Genomic DNA, 24,328 nt, shown 5'->3' with positions numbered 1-24,328 from the left:
AGGAAGGTATGTCAAATGACAGCTCGCACAAGATACAGAGTGACTTGTACAAAGTGGAGCTTAGGTGGTGACCTACTTGACTTAGAAGAACACTTCACCTTTGCTGCAGTCAGTCTTGTTCTGAGAGAAGACAGAGTAAACATGCATTTTTTAACAGGTGACCTGTGAGATAAGGATAAAGAAAGTTAATTGGAATTGTCAGCACAGAGCCTCTTGCTAGAGGCTGTCATTATGCTGAAAAGTGACATTAATGATGTTGGCCGGATGGGACAACTTGTTGTTTAATATTGACTACTAAAATTCACCTTCTAGTTATTCACTCATGTTGAGCTGGTAGAGCTTTGGCTTGCTTTGGTTCCCAAATTGCCATTTCCTCTAAAATGCTTGTGGCTGCTACGGATACACTTGTAATACAACCCTTACATCTAAAAAAACTCTGAAACATCTGCATTTTGCTGGTGGTGTCTATTTCTTGGCTGATCATCTTTAGTAGAGTAAATTGGTATAATGACATCCCATACATTGCTGGTTAATGTGTAGTTGTGGTGTGAACATGGAGGTGTTTAGGTATATGCCATGTTTATACAAATGAAGATGTTTTAATTCACTTACCTACATAATTATAATGACTCTGTAGGCAGTAATTGTGATGGACTTAGCTGAATGTTTAAAGGTAAGAATAGTGGGGGGAAATACCAAAAAGGCTGTTTAAAATAAATTATATTTCTTCTGCGTGGTTTAACAGCAATACATGTTGCTGTGTGGGCTCAACCCTAAAAATTAAATTAATATTGAAATGCTTTCATTTCCATATTCAAACAGATTTGTGTGGTTTTATTGACTGGTTGCAAACATTACATTAAAGCATATGCCGTCAAAATTAGGGCACTGTTTCCTACAGCGTAGTTCCTTTCTGCATGGTATTTACTCTTTCCATCTACAGAAATCCCAGTGGCAGAAGTCCCTACATATGTTCTCCATAAACCCACCATGGATGTATGTGTTATAAAGGTTGGGGCTCATTAACAATGTGAAAATGGTGCAGAATTTCGAGATGCCTTTCAGCTTTCTTGTACATGTTTCAGGATTTCAGAACATGTTAGAAATTATTAGGTCCTATTGGGCACCTTCTTAGCTGTTGGAGAATGCTGGAAGTTGGACGCAAGCTTTGAACTCATGGCACTGGTAGGATAGGCCACAGTGAATATCCCCCCCCCCCCTTTTGCTCCCTTGTGAGCTCCTCTAGCTGTTGCCAGTTAATCATGGTTTCCTGTTAAACTGTGTGTCTCACTTTTGGACATTATTTTCCATTGTTTGGTTCTATTAATAATCAGTAGTAAAAAGTAATGTTACAGAAGCAACTTCTAGCAGGGGGGCCTTTTGGCTCAGTTATAATAACAAGCTCTTTCCTTCGCAGCTGGTGTGACAGTGTTGGATGGGTAAAAAGGTAATTGGCACATTGTGCTTATCAGGACTGTCCTTTGGTACTGGGTGGGATGGCTATGAGCAGCTTGGGAGGTACATGGAGAGACGCATCTTTCTGCTCTTGTGCTTTCACCTGTGGATAGCAGGAGGGGAGTTGGGACTTAGCTACCCTCTGATATGCAGCTGTAGGGAGGCAAGTCTCATTCTGAGGGGTCCATGAGGCCATAGTTGCCCTTGTGCAAAGGCAGCTGCCCTTTTGTGCATGCATATGCTGCAATAGGAAAGAAGCCTTTTGTGCCCTTGTGGCTCTTAGTTTATTATCTCTGGAAGCCAAGACACACACTAGCCCTCACCATGCAAGGCATTGCCTCATGTGCAGCGTAGGTCAATTATTAGTTCCAATGATAAAATATCTTTTGCAAGATTTTTTCTGTAGGTGGCAAGATTAGGGTGGATTGTTTGTTTCTTTTAACCAGTTACCTTATTTTTCTTAGGAATAATAAGATTGGAACAAGTAAATCACAAGATGTGGTTTATCCAAAAGAGTAAGTCCCCTCTTCCAACCCCTTGAAGCATATAAGTACCCATTCGTCTCTTAGTATTAAAACAGCCATGTGGAGTAGTGTTAGTGAGGCTGTTTCTTCATTGATTGTTAATCAACAACTGAAAATAGCTAAAGCAAATTTATTACAAGTGCACACATAAATACTGGAAATTGTTTTGTAGTAGTATTTTCTTGCTTTAAACAGTTACTTCCATACCAAGCATGTGCTCAGTCTTTATTTCAACATTTCTTTGTTTTGTTTTCCTTGGAGTTTGTGCTGGTTGGTTAAATCCTCTTCACCTGTTCAAGCTGTTATTTGAGAAGCTATGACTAAGGTATGCCATCTCCTATATCCATCTGAATTGAAAATACCATGGCTAACTTTGCAGAGTTAGCCACTGAGATACTAGAATATAGCAATATTATTTTATCCAGTAATTACTGATACATAAAGGGTTGATTTCACCTAGCTGTGCAGTTGCCAAGTAGAGGTTGTGTGACAGCAGGAGGATGTAGCCTAATTAAGGCAAATCGATTATTTATCTTGTGACACTGAGCACATGTACTGGATTACAGGAGATTCAGTCTTCTGTTTCCCAGACTTTATGGCCCCACTGTCACATGTGTTCAGGATGAGTTGTGTCCGTATTTACTTCTGATGGAGCCTGTTATTGGGATACCATATGTCTCTACAGAATTCAGACACACATTTTCGTTAGTGTTATTTTGGTGGCAGCTTCTCTTCTATGCCTTTGTTTTTCCTGAGTGAAGAGCACTATGTTGTAGTTCTGCCTCTGTCAGTCAGACTGGACTTAGCAGTTGCTGGTAAGAGGCCTTTGAACTTCTCTGTCTCTCCCTTAATTCCTGTCTCCCACTTTCCCCATCATTACGCTGGGATGCAGCACAGCCTGCACCACTGACCTCTGGGCTCTTTGTCACAGGAGGGAAGACTGTAGTTTCCCTCAGGTAATTTTGGGGTAATGCCCCCATGACTGGGGTATAGCAAGGGCATAAAAGACTGTGACAGTCAATAAGGAGAGCAAAATACAGCTTCACAAAAATATGCTCAACCAAGAGGCAATTCATTTAGAAAACCATCTTAATTGATTTGGAGTAATTTGGGGTGAGCTGCTTCACATGGCATATGTTTTCTGGGAAATGGGCCAGCTCAGTAATAACAGGCCACCAGAAAATTGGCACTACACATGTGGATGCAAGGGGCTTGAAGGAATGAGACATTAATAAAGGCTGATACTATCTGAATAACCTCAAGGGGGCCCAGTTCAGACACCTTCTAGTTTCCAGGAGTACTGACAGTTCTGCTGCCATGACCAGGTACTGTACTGGTGATCAAACTTTGAGGTCTACTTAAACTAGCTTCTTCTTTGAGGCCATAACTTCAGCTGGTACAATCTAGAGTTGCGCCATTTAGGTGACTGTGGCTGGTTTGGGTCAGATCAGGTAACAATACACCTTTTTAGGCAGAGATACAGTTCTGGCCAGGTAGGCGTAGAGAAGTGCAAGTGTGATTAAGTTAGGTGCAATTGTATTAATAGGGTACAGTTCTATTTTATGATATCTGGTGATGTCATTACCAGATAGGGCATCATCCTTTTGTTGGCAGATCCAACCCAGTCCTGTTCCCATAGTCATACAGCATCATCCCTAAAACGCACTTAGAATTGAGGAGACCATCTCCCCAGAGGAGGGAGCATGTGTGCTGGGTATCTGTTACCTGATATTCTCCCTCCTTACCCAGCTGGGTCCTCATCCAGCAGGAGAGAGAAAACATACCATGTCATGGCCAGTTCGATGAGGAGGTAGATACTCCTCCTTTTTGGTGGAGAAGCTGGTGTTCAGCAAAATGTCCTAGTCCATGCCCAGAAGGAAAGGTTGGAATAAAGAGTGGCTGTCCATTTGTAACAGCTAACTGAACAAGGTTTTCATTCCTTCCACACCTCTGGTTTGGCTGTTGCCTCCTCCACTCTTCAGGCAACTTTTTCTGATCAATATGCAGCTGTGGAGGGTGCCCTTCAGCACCTGAAACAAGAGTGAGACTTCCCCCAAGAGGAAGGAGAGGCCAGACAAAGCTCCCTGCTATTCCATTGCTCATTTCCTGTTTTCATATATTTCCCCAATTCCAACAAAACACAGAGGAGTCTGTTTCATAATGTCTGAGAATAAGAAGCAGCAGAGCGCTGGGATTTCTTAGTTTTAATTCAAAATACCATGTCTTCTAATCATCTCAGAGCAACAGACATGAAAGCTCCTTCCAGAGACATGTCACAAAAGGTCACACGTTTTCCTTTGAATGATGAGCAGTACTTTTAAAGGAGCTTAAGATAAACTTCAGGCCTATGGCCCATATGATCTGTTGACTGCAGCCCTTAGCTAAGCAGGAGCAGTGGTCCTGTCGTTAGAGCTCAGACTGAAATTCAGAAAATCTTGCATGCACTTCCCTGATGTGCTATAGAGCCTGTGTGTGTTTTCAGGCAAGGCATTTTATCTTCCTTGGCCTCAATTCATAATCTTAAAAAAAAAAAAAAAAAAGGGCACAATACAACACAGTTCTTAAAACTATTTTCCTTGAAAATGAATCCACAAATAATCCTCAAAAATCAGAGGCAGAGAGCAGGCGATAGCACAACAGCTGGGGAATAGGAGACAGGTTATGGAAGACTGAAGGCAGATAACTTTCCTGTTGTGTAACTTATATATGAACATATTGTGCACTGATGCTGAATTACAAGTTGTGTATTTATTACAGAGACCCTCTGCGTCATAAATACAGGTACATGGTAATAACTGGGGGTTCCTTTTCTATTTTCTGTTTGTCTACATTGGGCTATAAATTCTTCAAGGACCAATGCCTTTTCTTAGTGTGTGCACTGCCTACTACTGTAATGGGTCCCACTCTCAGCCAAAGCCTGCATGTGTTAAGGATGTACTTAGCATGTAGGTCGGATCCTACAAGGTTGCTGGTGCTTGCTACGATGATTAGAGCTGAGGCAACCATGGAATACAGAACTCAAAGGCAGTCCTGCTGGAAAAATTAAGTCTTTCAGGCCCTGTGGTTGAAAGGAAAATCTTTTTCTCAGAGTTCAGGCCCATTAGTCCCTGGTCCTAAGCTACAACACAGCTAGAAAAGCTTGAGCTGGTTTAGCTTCGTAAGCTGCAGTGCAGACCTGACTCCATAAGTGAGATGGGACTCATCCTGAGCTCAGGATGCACGGGGTTGTACGAACTGACTCCAGCAGCTCTTCTCCAGCAGCACGTGTCTCTGTGCTCCCAATAAAGGGAACCCATGGCTATAATACCTGGCAGCACTGAGAGGTGTCTGGCTAATCATGTTGCTGGAATCTGATGGTATCTTCCATGTGTACAGAAAGAACTGACTTTTAGCTCTGGGAGCATGTGCAGGGCTTTCTGCTTCTGCACAACAACCATGGAAGTTTGCTGTTAGCTCTTGGCTAGGGAGGTTTTGATGTATCACTCACCTTGCTTGTGCTTTTCTAGTACAGAAGTTTGCCCTCAGCAGAGCCTGACAAGCACTCAACCAGGAGCAACACCTGAACTTTGGACTGAAGACTGCAAGTGTTGCCAACGTTCTCTTGCATGTGATGTGAAGGGCAGAGAATGATTCTAGAGTTGAAAGTAAGGCCTTTTCTTGTGGCATCATGTTATATCCCTAAGCAGTATGGTTCATCCTCTTCTTTTAAGGAGATCTAGCATCTCTTCACATTTATGGAAATAGTTTTTGAGCTATAGGGTGTTTTTTAAAATTGTAATATCTGCAAAATAGAAAGTATAACTGTTGTTAGCAGATGCATCCGTGCAGAAATTGAGATTCTCCTTATTGTGTTTTTCATTGCTGTACATGAGTGTTTTTAAACAACTTTCTGTTGCTCTGTAATGTTGTCTCCAGATCTGTGAATCCATTTTCAAATGTGTGAATTGAAAGTGGATCAGGAATATAAAGAAAAGTGTCTGACCAGGTGGGCAGAAGTGCTGGTCTCTATATAATTGGGTTTTCTTTAGGACTTTCCATACTATGTGTGACTCATTTGGCATAAGGTCTAAATTGTGTTGAAGTTCCTGAAATCCTATGTTACAGAAGGCTGCAGCCCATGTGGTCAGATGGGTCAGTAACCTTTGGTTTTCAGTCACTTTCTTTAATCTTTATTAAGGTATTTATATAACACAGCATAGTATTTTAAGGAAGCTATTACGCACTGCTGAGTAATGAACTTCTTTTCTGAAAGTTCCCCAAGTTTACATGCCAGCTCTAAAAAAGAGGCAAGTTCGCTAGGTAAATTAGGTAATAAAACACTAGTTTTTAAAATTGTTCCAATGGGTGTTTGGTGCTAATGGCTTTGCTATGACCCATAAAGTCCATAATCTTAAGGTCAAAACACTGGTTTTGACTTGTTCTGTCTTCATAAAAGTATTGCCATCAGTGTTGTCTTTTGTTGGAGAAACCATGGCACTGTGAATAACTGGTGCAGCCTGGTACTTATGTAGTCTCCAGCAAGTCAAGTACAGCTTTTAGCCCATAAATCATTTCCTGAGATTGGTCAGTTTAGGAAAAAGCATTGTTATTTTAAGGCGTTTTGATACAATCAGAAGCATGTGGTGCTGAGAGAGGATAATAATTTTCTTTACCAGGATTTAGTTTCAAGAGGGTAGAAATCTGTATTTGCCCTGGTTTTCTTCTTGGCTTGCTACTTGCTAAGTGTTTTTAGATGCACCATACAGTTCTTTTTGAGGGAGGAAATAAGGCATCTGATGCTTTCTACTGTGTTGCACCATGGTTTCTCATCTCCTTAGCACCGCCTGCTTGCTTAATCATAAGCCAATTAAAGTATAATAAGAGAACACACTTTTGAACTGCTTATAAATAAGGGGAATTATCACAGAAAGGGTGATAGAAAATTGAGAGGAGGAACTGTGAGCATTTTGGCCAGCGGTATAATCTGTGCCTCCTGCAGTGCTGACTATTGATGTTCATGGTGAGTTTGTCTCATTTTGTCTGGTCGCCGACACCAGGATTTTCAGAGGAGGGAAGGGGATATACTGTGGGGAACTGAGAGAGCACCAGGATCCTTTGGTCTTCCACCAGTTTCTGTTTCACTGCTTCGTCTTGCACTAGTCTCATGTCACAATGTTATCAGCTGTTAATTAGTTCTCTGTTGGGAAATGTCAATATGAAACAGGATCTGAGGCAGGTCTTGCTGATCCACGTGGCAGAGACCCCCACCTTCCCTGGGGCAGCTGTGGTGAGGTGCAGGGCTTCACCCTGGAAGTGGTGAAGCCCCAACAGATCAGTGGTTACAGCCCTTCTCAAACTTATTGTTGGAACCAAGGCCTTTCATGTTAACCTGATGTCAGCTGCTTCTCTAAACCTCCATAGTTTGCAAAACGTTGCCTTTGGATTTGCAGATTCCTTGTCTTAAAAGCCAAGTCCTCTGTCAGGTTAATGGTGAGGTGGTGGGCAGTGATGATTACTACTTCATCTGGTGATGCCTCTGCGTTACCCACAGTGGCTAGGAAGCGCAGGCTTTAGCACTCAGTATTGACCACCTGAGCTTTGCGAAGCAGTAAATGATGACAAATCTTCTGCAGCTAGAGGCAGTCGCTGTCACAGGCTCATCTTAGCTGAGCAGATGGCTGTAAAAGAGGAGGTGGTACTGATTTCTATAGGATTTCTAGACCCTCGAGCCCCAGGAAGTTTTCCCAAAATGCAGGAACCTCCAGCTTCTGGCTTCTAACAAAAGTAGTTACAAGTTAGCATTATTTTTTAATTCTGTGAAAAAAAGGTGCAACAGTTCCCCCTGAAACCACAATATAGTGGTCTTCCACTTCTGGCAGCTTCTGGTTATTTTAAACTTTGTGAAAGATGTAGGATATTTTATTAAACAAAGTTATCTGAAATGAGTGCTCTAAAAGGAAAACACTCCTGTTTTTACTAAACCTCTAAACTTTAATAAGGACACACAAGTGTGTATTCTTTATGGGTACGCTGGCTTCGGCTTGACCTCAGCTGGCCATCTGGATCCCTATTTCTTAATAACAATATACTGTGCTGAATTTGGCTTTTATGACTTATAGGTTAAGCTATTAAATACAAAGCATTTGGTTTCACAGGAACTACATAATTTTCAAATAAACAAATGGCTAGAGTATATACATTGTGGGAGAGAGTCCTCACAGCAAACTTCTCCCAAATGAAAGCCAGTCAGTTTTTCCTGTCTTATCTTTGGAGAAAGTAACAAAGGACTTGTTTCCCAGAGTTAGGGTTGGAGTTGATGTTGAAGCTAGAAAGTTGAGCTAAATGGAGTTTTTCTAATCAAACACTTTATTTTTTTTAATCAGAAAAAAACCTATTCATAAAATGAAAACTGTTCTTGAGAAAGGATTGGTTTCAAAATCTTCCCATACCTGAAAAATGCCACCCCCTTTTTCTAATTTTAAAATGCCTTTTTTTAGACATCTTGAAAATGGGAGAAAAAAGTCATTCAGTTTGGAATAGCTCAAATTTCTGAAGGAAAACTCAGCTCAAAGAAAAACCAAGTAAAACAGTTGAAACATTTCAGTTGACCTACTGTGAAATATGCAGTGATGAGTTTTTGTTTTGGTTTTTTTTTTAATACCTTGAGCTTGGATTGAGAAAACATTTCAGAAACCTTGTGGGACCTGGCAAGGTGATCTCTGCCAGCTCTGGGCATTAGTGAGCCAGTGCAGCACCACACCAAGCACTCCTGATCTAGTGCAGCCCAGTAAGGAAACACTAACTCAGGTTTCAAAAGCAGCATGACTGCTTTGCCTGGCACCTCAGCCCAGCTGAAAATCTTGATGTTTCAGCAAGGCTTAGTGGCTCAGGGTGTGGGGTACTGAATCAGCCCGGGTTTCTGCTGCTGCTGGAGCTGAGAAGGGTCCCTGTAGTGTGAGGGGACCACTCCAATAGCTGCCCATTTACCAGCATATGGAGAAGGCCAGTCCACAGTTTCTTTAGAAGCAAAAGAATCAGCAGCTTAAAATAAAAAAAATAAAAAAATAAAAAAAAAAAAAGGAGAGAGAGGAGGAAAAAAACCTTACTGGTCAAGTGGGTAGCAGCAATACTTGTTGTCATGAGCTTTATGTATGGGCACATTGTTTTGTTCCAACCCTGCAGCCTGCATCCTGAGCAGAAAGAGCCCTGAAAATAAAGTAGGATTTCTTGCAAGAGCAGACAGGCAGAATGGATTAATGACAGGAAGCACTTGCAAGTGCCCATGAATCCCAAGCACAGCTGGGAAGTCCGATGGCTGCTCCCATCTGTGAGGCGGGCCCTTTGTGCCCGCTTGTTATAGAGATGGTAATGTTGATGCTGATTAGCACTGAACCTGGCTGGGGATGTGGGTAATTGGCAGGAGGCCGTGTGGGACTGTGTCCCCCAGAGCCTATGGAGGGTAAATGAGCTGGGGAATGGGTGCTCCTGGGCCCCGGGGGAATGGAGGATTCAGAGGATTCTGCTGCAAGTTGGGCTCCAGAGTTTTTATGAACTGTATAAATGGAGGGTGACAGACTTGCTGAGTATAATGGTCTAAACTCTGTGACTAGAAATTGTTTACACATCTGTTTTGGAGAGGTGATTTGAGCTTGGCCTTGACAGCCTCTCAGAAAGCACCCACAGTCTGTTTTCGAGCCTCTGTCCTAGCTTGAAATTCTGTTTTATGACAGCCCTCTGCCCAATCCCGACACTATATTTACAGATTTGTTACTCGCATGCAGTGAGACAGCTGTGCCTGAATTCTTATCAGCTCAACCCACCTGTACTCTACTGCAAACAGGCAAGGGCTTTCAGGTAACCAGGAGAGCGGGAGAAGAGGTTTTGCCAATATATTCTTAATTTCTTTATTAGGTACAAAGGTAAGAGCTTTTGGGTTTGGGGAATCCAGGAGCTGAGGCTCCTAGGGACTGGAAAACTATCATACTTCAGTCTCTTCAGACAATTTTCCTACTGTCACACCTCTGGGGACCATGTGACTGGCATTTGTGGGACCCATGTCCCATAAGCATCACTGATCTTTTAATGAAATTGGCGTTTCTTACCAAATGCCTGATGTTAGGCAAGTGTCATTTAAGTTTGCTACTCTTAAGAGTTTAGCAAGGAGGAGGGAAAAGAGAGGTGGACAGTGGAATGAGGGGAAAACAGGAGAAGGGGGAAAGGCTGGATGTGGGTGTGCTGGCGCCAACCACCTCGTGTTCTGGGGGGTGAATATGCAACTGCTGGCAAGTCCTGTTTCACAGTGGAAACATCTCTTCCTGGCTGGTTGTGGTATCATATTCTCTCTGGCATGGAGCATTGCTCATTTACTTAAGTCATCAATAGGTCGCTATTTTTTCCACAAAGCAGGAACCAGATGCATGCTAAGAGGAATTTTATGGCAGGTGTGGTTGCTTCAGCAGTCCCCAGCCTGGGAGACACAGTCCACTTTTATGAGCATTGACACTGGTCAAGCAGAAAATAAAGTTCAGATTTGGGGATACATGTTGTTTGAGTGAGGAGGAGCTGAATTTTTTCAAAGGTTGTTACTTCTTACTGAGTTATAGGAAGGCATGCATATATGCAAGTCTGTCTCCTTTCACTACAAGTGTCTTCATGGAGCATGCAGTCCCTAGTGGTGGTGTCTGGCTGTTTGTGTAGTGGTTCTCCCACGCACAGCCTTCCTGACTGACAGACAAAACCTGGCCATGCTCAGTGTCGTGACTTTAGATGTTCCTCACATGATGTCTGCTCCACCAGTCCGTCCATGGTGGTCTCCCCCACTGGAGGGGCAGCAAGACAGACCATGTTGTGGGGCTCCCAAGTGTCTCAGGTCACAGCTCTGCATGTTAGATTGACCTACTGACACAGGAAGTGTGAGCTGAGATTCAAGAGGAATGACAAAGCCAAACAGCCAAAGCACATGCAGCTATTTTCCCCATCACTCGGGCTACCAGGCAGGGCACCTCCTGCATCAGAGTCAAGCAGTTGGCCTGGGACAACTGTGTCTTAACCATGACAGCTGCCTTGGTTAGACTATGTCTCTCTAGAGCGGGGAGATGGTGATGATTCTGTCCTCAAGGGCTGCTGTCATCCCCTGTCCTCTCCTAAGCCACCTCTCACTGCGTGTTCTTGCTGCAGGCCCTGGTGAGGTGTCGATTATGGTCTCTGGTTCCTCTGGTAAGCTCGTACCCTGGGACAGAAGGGAGGCTGGCACTCACCAGCGTTGAAGTCCGCTCTGTAGATATCTTTCTGTGAAATCATCTGACACCTCAGAGGCTTCCCCAAAACCTCTGAAGCTGAATGAGGGAGTTGTTTGCTGGTCTGTCCTGCTTAGCAGCTCCTGAGCTGGTGTGATGTGGCCTAATTAGGCTGATAACAGTTTGTAGACGCTGTCCCTGGGATTTCTGGCTGGGATGTGTAGGGGGTGGCAGCGGGCATGTCTCAGGACTCTGTAGGTACAGACCTTCAGGCAGGCCTGGAGGAAATGATGGCAGGGGATGTCCAGAAAATCCCCAGCAAAGCAAGCAAAAAGCTTCCAACTGTCAACTAGCAAAAATCTTCCAATTGTCAACTACCGAAAGACTTTGCTTTACTTAATTCCCCTTCACCCTGTGACAGGTGACTTGTGCATTCCAGGTTGCTAATGGAGATAAGCAGTTTAAAGGTGATTTAAAAGATAAAAGGTTTAAAGCCTCTGGGAGCTTTTGCCCTGCAGTTGTATTGTGCGTGCATGGAAGTGCATGTACTACTGGAATGTGTCAATATGATCATGAGGGAAGCAATGTGGTTCGTTCCAATATAGCGCCAGTAAAATTTCCATAATTGCCATGGGATGTGGTCAGTACTGCCACACCACTGCTTGGCTGGGCTACTCTAAACTGGAAAGAAGGAAGAAGCAGAAATCCAAAGTATGGTACTAAAATTTCTGCAAAAAAAGGCTGGAAATGCCTGCTAACCTGTACTGCATCCCCTGTCACATTTGCTCCCAGGTGGAGATCTTCAGGCAATGTTTTTATGCCATTTGTATTTATCTTGGGCATCTCTGGTGGCACATATGCAGCAACACTGGAGCCATGCCTTCAAGGATGTGTTTTAGCCAATGTCTTCTGTGTCCCTTCCTTGTTTAATCTGGTGCTTTGGGCCTTATTATCTCAAATATATCCATCTCAGTATAAAACTACAGCTTAGACTCAGTTACCATGGGTACCACACAATTTGCACAGCCTGCTCTCTACTCCTCAAAGTTAACTTTGGAGCATTTAAAATTAGAGATAACATACAGCCAGCTGATTACAGAAGCCTGTGGACTAGCCATAGGCTAATGTGGCTTCCCCATACATCCCCAGAGCAGCCCTGAACCCTAAGTCATTGCCCTTCTTGTGGCTTCATGTAGTTTGTGTAACAGGCATGCTGGGAAAAGGCTGCATTTGGTTACTGCAGGATTATGGAGATACACACCATGTTACATCAGGGGTAATGCTGGGAATATGTGTTCAACCTTAATATTAGAGGCAGGAGCTGAGAGAGCTTGGTTTCCTCCCTGTCTCGGGCAGTAACCCACTCTGTTACCCACAAGAAGTCTCTCAGTCTACAAAGCTGTAAAATAATATTTTATTACTTCTTCATCAGAATCATCTTCTGAAGTTTAATTGACACCCTTAAATTGTGTAATATCACACTGACAAGAAAAGTAAACCCAACCCAAGCCAAAAGAAAGTGATACATTTTTATTGTGTCTTACATTGCATTTCCATCACACCTCTGAAATACCAAGTTGACTCTTGGGTATGTGATGTACTGAGGAAGTTTTCTGTCTGCCTAGTCCATCACAGGAAAATCTGCAGGATGAACAGAACTGGTGTGTTAGAAAAGGATCCTCAAGCAAGAGGATGGAGCCAAGCCAACACAGCAGCTCTTGCTTTCTAACCCCCTCTCTTATGTCCGTATTCATTTCTCAGCTGCAGAAAGCCCCCTTCCTGCCCCTTAAGACCCCCAGTAACTGTGAAAGACTCCTCTGCTGTCCTTTGGAAGGCAGATGTTGCAGCTGCCTTGTCTGTTCACCTCCACCCCACACATGGGCTGTATCTGTATTACAGTCCTGGATGCTGTAGGGAAAGGAAACCCACCTTTAACTTTGGACAAGGGAGCCTGGAAACCAGAGCAGCATAGAGCTTAGCATAGAGTAATGTACTGCTGCTTTTCCTCTGGGGTGAGTCTTCTACTGCCTCGGTAGGACAAGACTCAACACTGGCAACTGAGAAAATGCCGTTATTGCTGCTGGGTTGAAGTGTGTCCTTGGAGTAGCAGCACAGGCAGCATGGACCTGTGGCTGGTTCATGGTGTGTGCTCACACCACGCTCATCCAGATGTGCGGGGTCCTGCCTGCTCTGGGTGCTCTGGGCAGCACATTTTCAGCTTCCCTAAATCCATGCTTAGCAAAGCTGGAAGTGGCTCTGCCCAGCTGTCAGTCTTATTGCGATGCTTTCTCCTAATACTTTGTCCTGACACTTTGTCCCAGCTCCTCAGGCCCTCTTCTTCCCTCATCTCCTCCCTCCCCTTTTCTTCCCTCCAATTTACCGTGATGTCTGAGGAAAGGACTGCTATACTGTTGGTTTGCAACAGCTTGGCTGTCAAGGCTTTTGTAAGGAGATGAAAGGCAATGGCTCATTTTCTCTGTTGATGGTGTCTGTCACTCATGACAGTCAGAAAGCTCTCTGCAATCTTGGCACATCCTGGCTTTATTCGCTGCAAGAGCTCTGCTTGGGAATGGTCTCATTTCAACACACACTTTTGGCTTTGCATCCATGAGCTTACTGAAGGCTATGGCTTGTTTTAGAAAGTGCTGTTAGTCCAAAGACAGATTAAATGCAGTGTCGAATAAGATGCATGTAGTACAGTAGCCTTACTCTGAAGTAGGGTTTGGGTTTTTTTTCTGTTCATTTAAAAAGAAAAAGAAAAAAAAAAAAAAAGGAAGAAATCACAATCACTTCCTACAAACTTAGTAGTAGTGTTTGGCAAGGTCTTGACCCCGAGAGGTAGGGGGAATGTTAAGTAATGTCCCAAATGGAAAAGTCTCCAGCTTCCAATGGGAGCTCTGTGTGTGTGGTGATAGACCGAAGTGTGGAAACATGTCTTTTGATGTATGATACTGAGGTGAGGACAGTGTGCCCCTAATAGGTGGAAGATTTCTCAGTCCCATATCTTAAGTAAATACTTTCTCTTGGCTACCAACTTGTAGGGTTGCTGGTTTCTGTTTCACTAAAGACTGTAGTGGACAGTCCTTGTCCAGAAAGGAGTCTCTAGCAAGCTTTTCCTCTCCAGCATGTGAAGATACGGTTTGTGTCCATACAATTGTTTAATGGGCATCTGAAATAGCTGCGGCTTCTTAAAACAAATGGCAAAACCTGTGGTACGTTGCTATGCCAGCACTCTCATTTAGCAGTTGGAGTCTTATAATTGCCCTTCTCCTGGAGGCCAGATTCTTCTGTGGAGGAAGCCAGCCAGAGCTGCAGCCAAAGAGGAACTCTAGAGGAACTCAAAGTGACCTGAGCTCTTTCTGCTTTGCTGATGAACTGAGAAAAAAATAGGCCAGCAATTCATTTTACAAGTCTCTTAAGCTATCATAAGAATTTATAGGAACTCATTGTACAATAAATTATAGATAAAAAATAGGAGGTGGCACATCTTTCAAGCAGTATGGATTAAAATTCATCCTGACAAGACCAGGAAAACAGCCCCCAGACCTATCTTCACCAAGCAACTACAAAAGAAATAAGTTGTGGTTAAGAGAATTGGAGTGTTAATGACAGGTCTATGCCAGTAAATGTTAAAATGCCTCAGCAGTAATTGTTATCAGAATAATTTCTTTCCCAGCTAGTTATAAAATCACATACACTATTAGAGCCACCATTTGTGAAACCCAGACACCATATATTTTCATCAAATGTAGCAATTGTCTCCATCATTCCTGAAACAAACCCCCTTGGGGTCCCAGCTGGGCCACTGTATGCAAGCTGTGAAAATACTGATATACTCATTTTATCCTTTGCTTTCCTTGTCCTTCTCTGTTTCCTTTCTTTATTCCTTACTTACTGGCAACCACTAATGTAGCGAAGTTACTTCTGTGCCAAGAGGATGAGGAAACTGTTTCCTCCCAAGCCAACTATGCTGACACTGCTAACCTTGATCTCCATAAATGATTGAAGTGTCTCCTGTCTGAAGTGTATTTCAGGCTCCAGTTACCCAAGATTCTCAGATGCTGAGAGCTTTTCATCTTCCCCATCTCCTCGCAGTCATAACCCAGCTCGACTCTTGTCTCCTCTACCTTCACAGCCATGAACTGCTCAGACCAGCAGTAGCAGCCCCAAGATGCCTTTCCCCATGAATAGACTTTTCTCAACTTGTAGGGTTTTTAAAATTTCTTTTAACCTACTGAAAAATTTGATGTGGATATTATAGCAAAAAGGAGATTTTTGTAGTCACTGGACAAGCACTGGGAATAAAAGAGTGTTGAGAGTAACCCGGTCATTTTAACAAAGAAGCAGTTTAATAGCGTTTAGAAAAAATAAATTTGTTATGGCAAGATCAGCATTGCTTGTTTTTGCAGCTTCAAAACTTTTTCTAGATCAGCTGGGTTGAAAGGGAACATTTCCTAACAGTACTGCTAAGCCAGCTTTTGGGGGTAGACATGTTCTAGGAGCACGGGGAGTACTGAGTTATATGCTGCTTAAAACCCATTCAGACTGATGGTGAAAATTTCAGTATGGGTTTTTCTCAGTCAGGGTGGCACTGGACTCTTGATTCTCAAGTTGAGGCAACATCCTACTGCAGTCCTTTTTCAATTTCTGGGCCATGTCTACAGCCAGGGTACACCAGCACAACCTGGGCTCTGGATTGCCTCCTTTAACTGCAGTGCTTTAAAGACATTCGCCATCCAGATCAGCACCAGCTGAAATTCAGATATATTTGACCTTCATTCTATAGCACTTTGGAAACTGAATAATAAATGTGAAGTGAATTCTGCCCTCCAGATATCAGATTATTTTTCTTTGCATCCTTTGAAAAATGTTTGTTATCTTATTTTAAGCCTCTGCTGCTGAGGGGAAAGCGGGGGGGAGGGCGGGGGGGGCGTGTGTGTGTGGAAAGTAGGAAGGAGGACAGTGTACTCTAAAAGGAAAAAGCTATGTGGAAAGCTTTGGTGCTAATGGATCGGATCTGTTAGCAGACTAACGTGTATAATGCGTTGTTGGACAAAACATTAAATGCTTAAAAGTAGTTTGTGACAACTTAGGTTTTTATCATTGCTTGCACACTGCTCTGGGGGAATATGTAGCAAAAGACAAGCTCCCAGACTGAAGAGTTTATAGTCTTAAATGTGCAATTCTGCAGGCAGCTTGGTTAAGCTAATAGATCTCTGCAAGGCCGAGTCAGGGCCTCGCAGGGATGGGCTGACCCCTCCGGATAACAGCACAACTCCTTTCTGAGGGGAGGAAGTGGAACAGCTTAGGAAAAGTATGCACTTAGTCCTTGTAATTTTCATCACAGATAACTGTGCAGAACAGGTGTGGTGTGGGACAGGTCATACAGGAGTCTTTGGAAAATCCCCCCAAAATGAAAGGGAAACAGCTCCTGTAAAAGACAGATACTTTTTTTTTTTAATTGAATAAAATGTATAAATCTGTCAAGCTGGTTGTTTTTGCAAGTTTAATAAGAGGAGAAGCAGAAGTAGGTGCATGTTAGTGAAGAATACTTACAAATATGCAGAAGAGAGACCCATAGTCCTCTGTTGTGTGTGTGTGTATGTATATGCACATAGGTTTTTTTCTATCAGTTTTTATAGGTAGATGTCAAAGTGTTTAACAAGAACAAAATGCAATCCCTAGTATATACAATAGGGGAAGTAGGATGCAGTCGGTGACATGGTCTACCCACAGGCGGATGGCAGAGCCAGAATAAATGGGTATCCTTATCCATTTTATGCTAGGTCACAGTGCATCTAGCTGAGAGCTGTCTGGACCTGTGTTAGTCTGCATCAACAGAAAACCTGTACGATGTACTTAAGTGAAAGTAAATGTATGCTAAATGCACTTACCAGTCTCTATTTGTGAGCAGGACTTCAGTAAGGTTTCCTCATTGTGATAAGCTTGCATGATCTGATGAATGTTTCTGTATCCAAGATTGAAGCGTCTCCTAATGGCAGCTTCCCATTGGGAGTGAAAAATAGCTCATCTGTTTTGTGCCCTGTCCCTTGGGAAAGGTGATGCTTAGAGCAGCTAAGGCGCCGTTCCCTGCCATCCTGGCTCCACGGCATTGACAAGCCAGCATGTCCCTTCATCAAAGTACAAAGCTTTTCTAAAGACTGTGCCAATTTCAATGAATTCCTTATTGGGACAGGTTCTTTAGGGATTTCTCTCTGAAGCCAGATGGTCAAGGAGAAAAGGAAACAAAAAGAAACCCTTTCTAACACGTTCTGCACTGTGATTATTAGAAGATGCTCACAGGGAGTGGAAAACCCCATTCATGTATGTGGTGCCCGGTTCTGACCAGGCACTTAAATGTTAACTTTTTGCTTTCTAGATAACTGCACTGATTGTGGAGCTGTTGGCTCCTCTGTGTGGGTGGGTCTCTCTTCTGTTTTCTAGGGGAAGAATCTTTGAAACATCTCATTTTTTCCCAGTCAGCAAGAGGTGGAAATGCTGATTACAGCCTGTCTCCAGCAAATTCCTGGGGCAGCAAAACTGCTTTCAACTTCTGGCATCTGTATTTTGGTTGTCTGGTATTTTTTGTATTCTGCTGCCAGCTAAAATCACATTTATTGCAGCAGACCTTTAGCAGAGAGGTGATTGAGGTTTCAGTTCAGACTATTAGAGTGCATGTTCAATGGTGTAGAGTAGACAATGTGAAAGTAAAATGCAAAAATTTTTTGGCAAAAATGCCATCTGATCATCTGGCATACATGTTGCAGGTGTGTCCATCCTTCTGTTAATGTCCCTGTTGAATGCCCCTGCCTTCTGCATTTACCTTTCCCAAGAGGCGTGCATCCACCTCCTCTGCTTCTGGCTACGTGGCATTATTTTGCATTGGTGACACATCAGAGGGCTGTTGGGACGCCGAGTGCTGAACACTCAGCTGTTGAGAACATCGATCTTTCTGCTGAGCCAGAGCAAATTTAATTAGCTGATTTTAACATTCCTCTTCATCCTGTGGGTGGGTAGAATTGATGCTGGCTGGAGCCTCATTTCCACAGCTCATTTAGTGTAACTTATTATTGCATGTAAGTGAATGGTACACACTGCTGACAGCCTCTGCAGTAAGGTGTAGCAGTTACTTTCTATTTATTTGCTGTCAGAACCATCTGAAACCTTCCCCCTTCAAGGCAGCAAAATCTTTCAGTTCTTGTTGGATGTTAACTGGGCAAACTGGTAGAAAGCTGTAGTTAGCACAGCCCCATGCCAGTGACATGGTGCAGGCAGGGAGACTAATTCAGTGTCAAAGAATGGGAGTTCAGGCTTGGAAATGGGAAAAGCCTGGACTGCTCTACAGCTTAAAGTTAGTCCCCTTTATGTCTATGCATTATGATTCTCTCTAATTGCATACTTGCATCCTATTTTTTATCATTACCTTAATACTATGCTTCTTTTAAACTTTGTTTTAGTCATGTATTTCTCACTAAGCTAGTTCCTGGAAATGCCTGGCCTGTTCTTGCTGAAGCTTTGAAACAACTCCCAAACAAAAGCATTAGCTTGAGTCAGATATCATACATGGGGAATTAATTTCTGAACAATTAAAAACAGTAGTCATGAGCATCTGAGAGGTCAGAAACTGTGCAGCCTTAAATATAGGTGATCGTACCAGTTGTCCCCATAATACTTAGGGGATTCTCAAAGACACATGTGGCAAGGAGGCCCCTTTCTCCCTCATTGCAGCCACTTCGGTGTCTGTCTGCTACTTGTATCTGTAATGTTTTCCCTGGTGGGCTCTGATCAAAGACTTTCAATAAGGAGAGAGTCTGCGTAGCAGGACATGCAGAAGAGGTTATTCCAACAGGCTAACTGCATTTGGTGTCCAAGCATTTCTTACTGAGTAAAGAGGGTCACAAAAGGGGTAGTAGTGTCTGTGGTAACCTTTGCTATTTATCCCAGATAAACTGGAGAAGACTTAAGACCCTCCACTATACAAGTAAGGCAAGAAAAACAGTATTAAGAAGCAATTGGAGTAGTTCCCTGGATTGGTATCTTTAGCTGCTCTGAAATGCCATACTGGGAAGTCAGTGGGGGGGCTCTTGCTCTTCTTCCATTACTTTCTGGGCATCTTTGCAACCACTTTCCTTGTTCCTGCTTGAGATCCGCCCACATCAGAGACTGCATACAGCAGCCCTGCCAGGTCTCCCAGTGGGGGGAGTCTGGCTCGACTGTGCTGTGCTCTATTTGCCTTCCCTGATGGGTGGCTTTTTGGAGCCATTGCCAGCTTTTCTTAGGGCAGGCCTAGGGATTAAGCAGCTCCTTGGTGGTCTCAAAGCAGGCTGGACATAACAGGGGATCTGAATTAATGTGCCTCAAGTTAGCCTTGGGAAATAAAGCTGAGAGAAAAAGGCTTGGACGTAAGTGTGCACATACGCAGCATCTTGTAGTCCTTATAGTGTTGACTTTATGCTAAATTCACTGAATAGAGACTAAATAGAGTGTGTATTTCTCTATTTCTTTATAGGAACAGAGAGTTTCCCTTGTTTAACAACAGACACAGCATCCTATCATCTGCTTAAACAGGTATGACCTTTTTACTTGTTAGCATAGTTTCACAAGGAGACTCCTTGTCTCTGACCAAGGAGGCTTGAGACAGGAGCACAAAGAAAACTCCTCTAGCTCCTGGAACACTTTATTTTTCTTGGATTAGTTCCCACTTCTGTAATCCTTCTTGGTTTTTATTTTAAAAGCATCCTGTGTCTGATGGGGGCCACCGTACCCACTGTCAAAGCAGCTGTCTTCCTGCTTTTGGCTTAGCAAGAGCCTGCTTACAGCTCTGGGTGGAAAGGGCTTAGGATGGTGTTGATAGAAAGGCAGAGCATCTGAGAGAGGTGACAGTGTTGCTGCATGCTGCTCTGGTTTCTCATGTCCTGCCAGTGCAGTGAGTTGTACCACAGAAAAGATGAAACAGTTTGGCAGAGTAAGGATAAGCATAATACTGCCTCATCTCAGAATCAAAAACAATCGGGTTAGATCAAAGAAATGCACTTTTTCTCCTCTTCGGGAAAGAGAAAACTTTCAGGAACCCCTGTCTCAGAAGACTAAAAACATGTGTTAGAGAGAACCTGTGCTGCTTCTGTCATGTAGATGAGCAGATACTTGTTTTGCCAGTATTTCTGTATGCATATGTATTCATTTCAGTTTGATTTGCAAGTGAACACAGTTTCTGTTCTCACAAGTGTGAGTTTGAAATGCTAAAGATGGACAACTGAACTTCAGCAAATGGAAATGGAGTTTGATTGAAAGACTACATATGAAGTGTAAGGAGGAAATGCAGAAGGGCAGAGTGAGTAGGGTGGCAAAGTGCCCAGGTTTCTGCTGTTGTAACTTTGCTTGGGCAGGGCAGGGTGAAATACTGCCATTCTTTTTGGGTAAAGTGCTGTGTTCACTCTGGCCATACAATACAAGCAAAACAAGAGGGTTTCAGTGAGCTCAGGCAATGCTTGTAGAAGCTCATGGAGAGTGAGAAGTAAGGCATAATGGAATAGTGGTCCCCTTCCCAGGATCTCCTCTTAGCTCAGCAAGCTAGAGGAGGTTCAGAGTCTGCATCCTTTGAGGAACAGCATGAACACACACATGCAAAGAGGTTTTATTCAGCTGGTAAAAGTTACCTCCTCTGTGTTGTCATTAATAAAAAAGGTGCTGGTTTATGCCAGTTTAGGACATGTTCCTTCTGTGAGATTATACTTAAGGAGTGAGAAAAATCAATCTTCCCTATTCTCCTCAAGTAGTCTGTGCCATGCTTCTGAGGCTGGCAAGATACTTAATGATGAAAAAATGGAAAGATCAAGCACAGCTTTGAAGGAAGGCAAGCTGATACTACAGAATGAAAAAAAAATGTAATAGCATATGATCTGGGATCTGTGTGTACATGCACATGTGCACTTGTATGTGTACGCATATGTATTGGGTACAAGGCTGATTTTGGACTTCTTGAGCTTTTCTAAGTCCATAAATCTATCTATTTCCTGACCAGTCCCTAGTTTACTTCTGCATGCAGTCTCTCCTGACTCCATGAATCTGAAGGAAATGGAAATCAAGAATCAAATTTGGCCCTCTAGGTTTTTAGGCTGTATAAAGCACACACACAAGTACCAAGGTGTTCACTTTTCATCCGTGAACTTTTCTCTCTTGCAAGCCATGGCAACAAAGACCTGCCACAGGCTGAGAGAGTCAGATAAAGGCTGTGCGTGCCAGCCTCTCCTGTCCCTGAGAGACGTGCTGCTGTTGTGTCTGAGGTTTAGGGTATCTTTTGTTGTTGCACTAAACTTCAGTGCTACTCCTCCTCTTGGAAAGTGTGGCACAAGCAGCCCAGCAGTTTGGGAAGGAGTGTTTGCCTTCTGGACAGTGAACTGTGGGAGGGCAGGAGCTGGTCCAGCCCTGGCCTTCGCTCTCGTCAGGCTCCCTGGGGGCAGCCAGCACATACAGCAACTCAGCCTGCTTGCAGGCTGGCTCCCTGCCAGCATCTGCCAGAGCGGAGGGCAGCATAAGGCTGCTTATGGTGATCCTGCACGCTTCAGGAATTTTCCCATGGCCCCAGAATACGCTTGCAGCAGCGTGTAAGTACTAATGAAGGATTAAATTAGCCTCTAAGACTTAAAGTAATGGGCAGTTTTATTGCATTCACCATTTCTCCATTGATAATATTCCACTGGTGATAAAGTAAATTCTCAAATGTCTACTGTGCACAGCTTAAGTTGTCCCTGCAGGTCCCATCTTTAACTGGCAGGCCTAAATTATTGCTCTTGAAATAAAGAGTATATCCCTGGAGTGCCCCATAGCCTCTTGGTGCTGCTGGGATGCCACAGGCAGTTTAAGAAGTGGGCAAGTCTGAAATGAAAAGAGAGGGAAACAATCGTATGTCAGAACTAGCATTTTCTACACAGGATCACTGCATCAGTGGTTAGGAGATAAAAACAAGGTCTTGTGGGCATTGCTGTCTGTCCTGTGTCCTTCGTCTCTGTAGTGAGTAAAAGTAACAGTGAAAACTAGCAGTAGAAATAATGTGCTGCATGTGGGTGACAGGGCAAAGTTGTGATAAAGGAGGTAGGGGCTCAGGGAAAGGAGACTGGTGCGTTTCCTCCTGTGTAAGAGCATCCATCCCCCAAGGCTGGGCTGTTGGATAAGGAGGTGGCGTAACAGAACCAACAAGGTGACACAGAGGGCTACAGGGCTACATCCCTCTGAGCTGGGGTGTCAGTACAGCCTGTGTGCAGCATTTGGAGTTGAAGGGTCAGCTTTGGAAGCTTTACAGCGTTCTCCAATAGTGTGGGTTTGCTTCTGATGCTTCTGGGGCTGCTGCAGTGACTCTTCACACTGGTCACTGGGCCCTGTGATTCCCTGTGCACTGTGAACAAACTCAGTGTCTCCTGACAGAAGCTTTTCACTGTGCTGTCTCTGTGCGTAAGCTGGTTCTAGGAAGGTACTCCACAACAGGAAGGTACCAAGACAATTTACTCACCTGGACTCTGCCTCGGCTGGCGTGGGGCTGTTTCTGAGCAGGAGGGAGAACTCTAACACCCTCCAAAGGCTCTATCATGTTGAGATTCCTAATAATTTTGAGTAGCCTTTAAGTATAAGCATTACTTGCACTTCTTTTTCTACTGTGAATCTACTGATGCTCAGAAGGAGAGGCACGTAGACTGGGTTGGTGTTTGGCAGCAGCCATACTGAGCAGAGGCTTGAGGACAGCATGGGGCCAAGCTGAACCTGTGATGTACTCAGGGAGAACATTTGTGTGTTGATGTTTTGTTCGATTAGGTTGGAACCTCTTCAGATACAAGCGCAGCTTAGATGAATTCTGTAGAGAGCTAAGTGTGCTTTAAATGACTGCACTTTAAATACACCGCAGCTTGTATTTCAGGTTTAGAAATTTCTCTCACCGCTGCCTGGAAGTTGACATTGTACAGAAAGATGTCAGTGAGCAATGATGAGAACAGTTTTTAGGAAAAGGGATGTGAATTGATATCTACTAGAATGATTTCTTGTAGTACCTACAGATGAAATGTCTTGATTTCTGGAGAGTCAAAAACTCTAGAGATGTTGTTCTCTTTTTTCATTTTGCTTACTTTTTTTTTCCCCTCAATGACCTTTGTAGCACTAGGCAAAGATTATATGTGGTCAGAGTGCAAGATATAGCTTAGTGGTGTTATTGGCATTGTCTTCTCTTTTCCCATGCAGCCAGCTTGAGTGTCTCCTGTGTGGCATTAGGAGGGTTGCAAGGAGACATACCCACCTGCGTGATTCTGACACAGGGCTGAAGGAGGCTCTTGGCATGCCTGCTGTCACTGCCAGTGTGGCATCCACTCCTCCTCCATCAACCTCCCTCTTAAAAATAGTCTTCTGCCAACCAGTAGGCTCTTCTGCAATCTTACTTGCAAGAAACCTTTAACTTCCAGCTAAAACTTATCAATGGCCACAGGGTTCTTGTACCAAACTAGCCCTTGGTTTTTCCTCCTTTGTGTTTATTCCTTATCATCAGTCTACCTCTTTCCTCCTTTGAAAGGAGGGCTGTCATCGATTTTATAATCAACCTGTCTCTTTCCTCCTTTCTTCTGATTATCTTAATAGCCATTATCTGGACCTTCTTTTGTTTGAAAACACCTGTTTTGAACATAAGCCGTAAAAGCAGAACACTGTGTTACTTGTATTTATCAGCTATCAAAGGTAGCATTTGCTACATTTTGAAAGGATTCAGGAGTGGTTGTGAAGCAATGGAAAGGAAGGAGAATGCCCCGTCACTAGTAAATCATGATGATGATGCTGGTGGTGTTAGTAATAATCCTACCTAGCAGCCTGAGTCACTAGTAGGTGCTTAAAACTTGTTAGGAGCCAGGAAGCAAGACTGTTCAGGCAGGAATTGACAGGCAGAGGTTATATGACTTGCTGCAGCTTTTTAGTAAGCATCTCCCCAACTCCCTGGATGTAAGAGGTGGGCCAGAGAGACCAGGAGGGAAGAGGAAGAGGGAAATGTCATTCTTCCTTTCCCCTCTGTAGTGATGAGCAAAGGAGCTTAATTTTGAGGAAGAGATTGGTAAGTAAGGGAAACACCATTTTGTACGTTGCAGCTCATGCCTGATGCTTTTTTCA

General features: G+C 43.5%; 1 protein-coding gene across 1 annotated transcript in view; it reads left to right on the top strand.

Annotated features, from left to right (window-relative positions):
* Positions 1 to 24,328, top strand: part of MAP2 (microtubule associated protein 2) — a 247,110-nt gene that overhangs the window by 117,818 nt on the left and 104,964 nt on the right. Inside the window, exon 3 of the mRNA XM_075029191.1 lies at positions 19,704 to 19,762. The gene's annotated coding sequence lies outside the window, so the exon portion shown is untranslated. The remainder of the gene's footprint in view (positions 1 to 19,703; positions 19,763 to 24,328) is intronic.

The sequence above is a fragment of the Buteo buteo genome, chromosome 5, assembly GCF_964188355.1.
Source record: "Buteo buteo chromosome 5, bButBut1.hap1.1, whole genome shotgun sequence".
NCBI classification, from domain to species: Eukaryota; Metazoa; Chordata; class Aves; order Accipitriformes; family Accipitridae; genus Buteo; species Buteo buteo.
The sequence above is the reverse complement of the archived record's forward strand: the minus strand, read 5'-3'. Positions and strand labels throughout refer to the sequence as shown.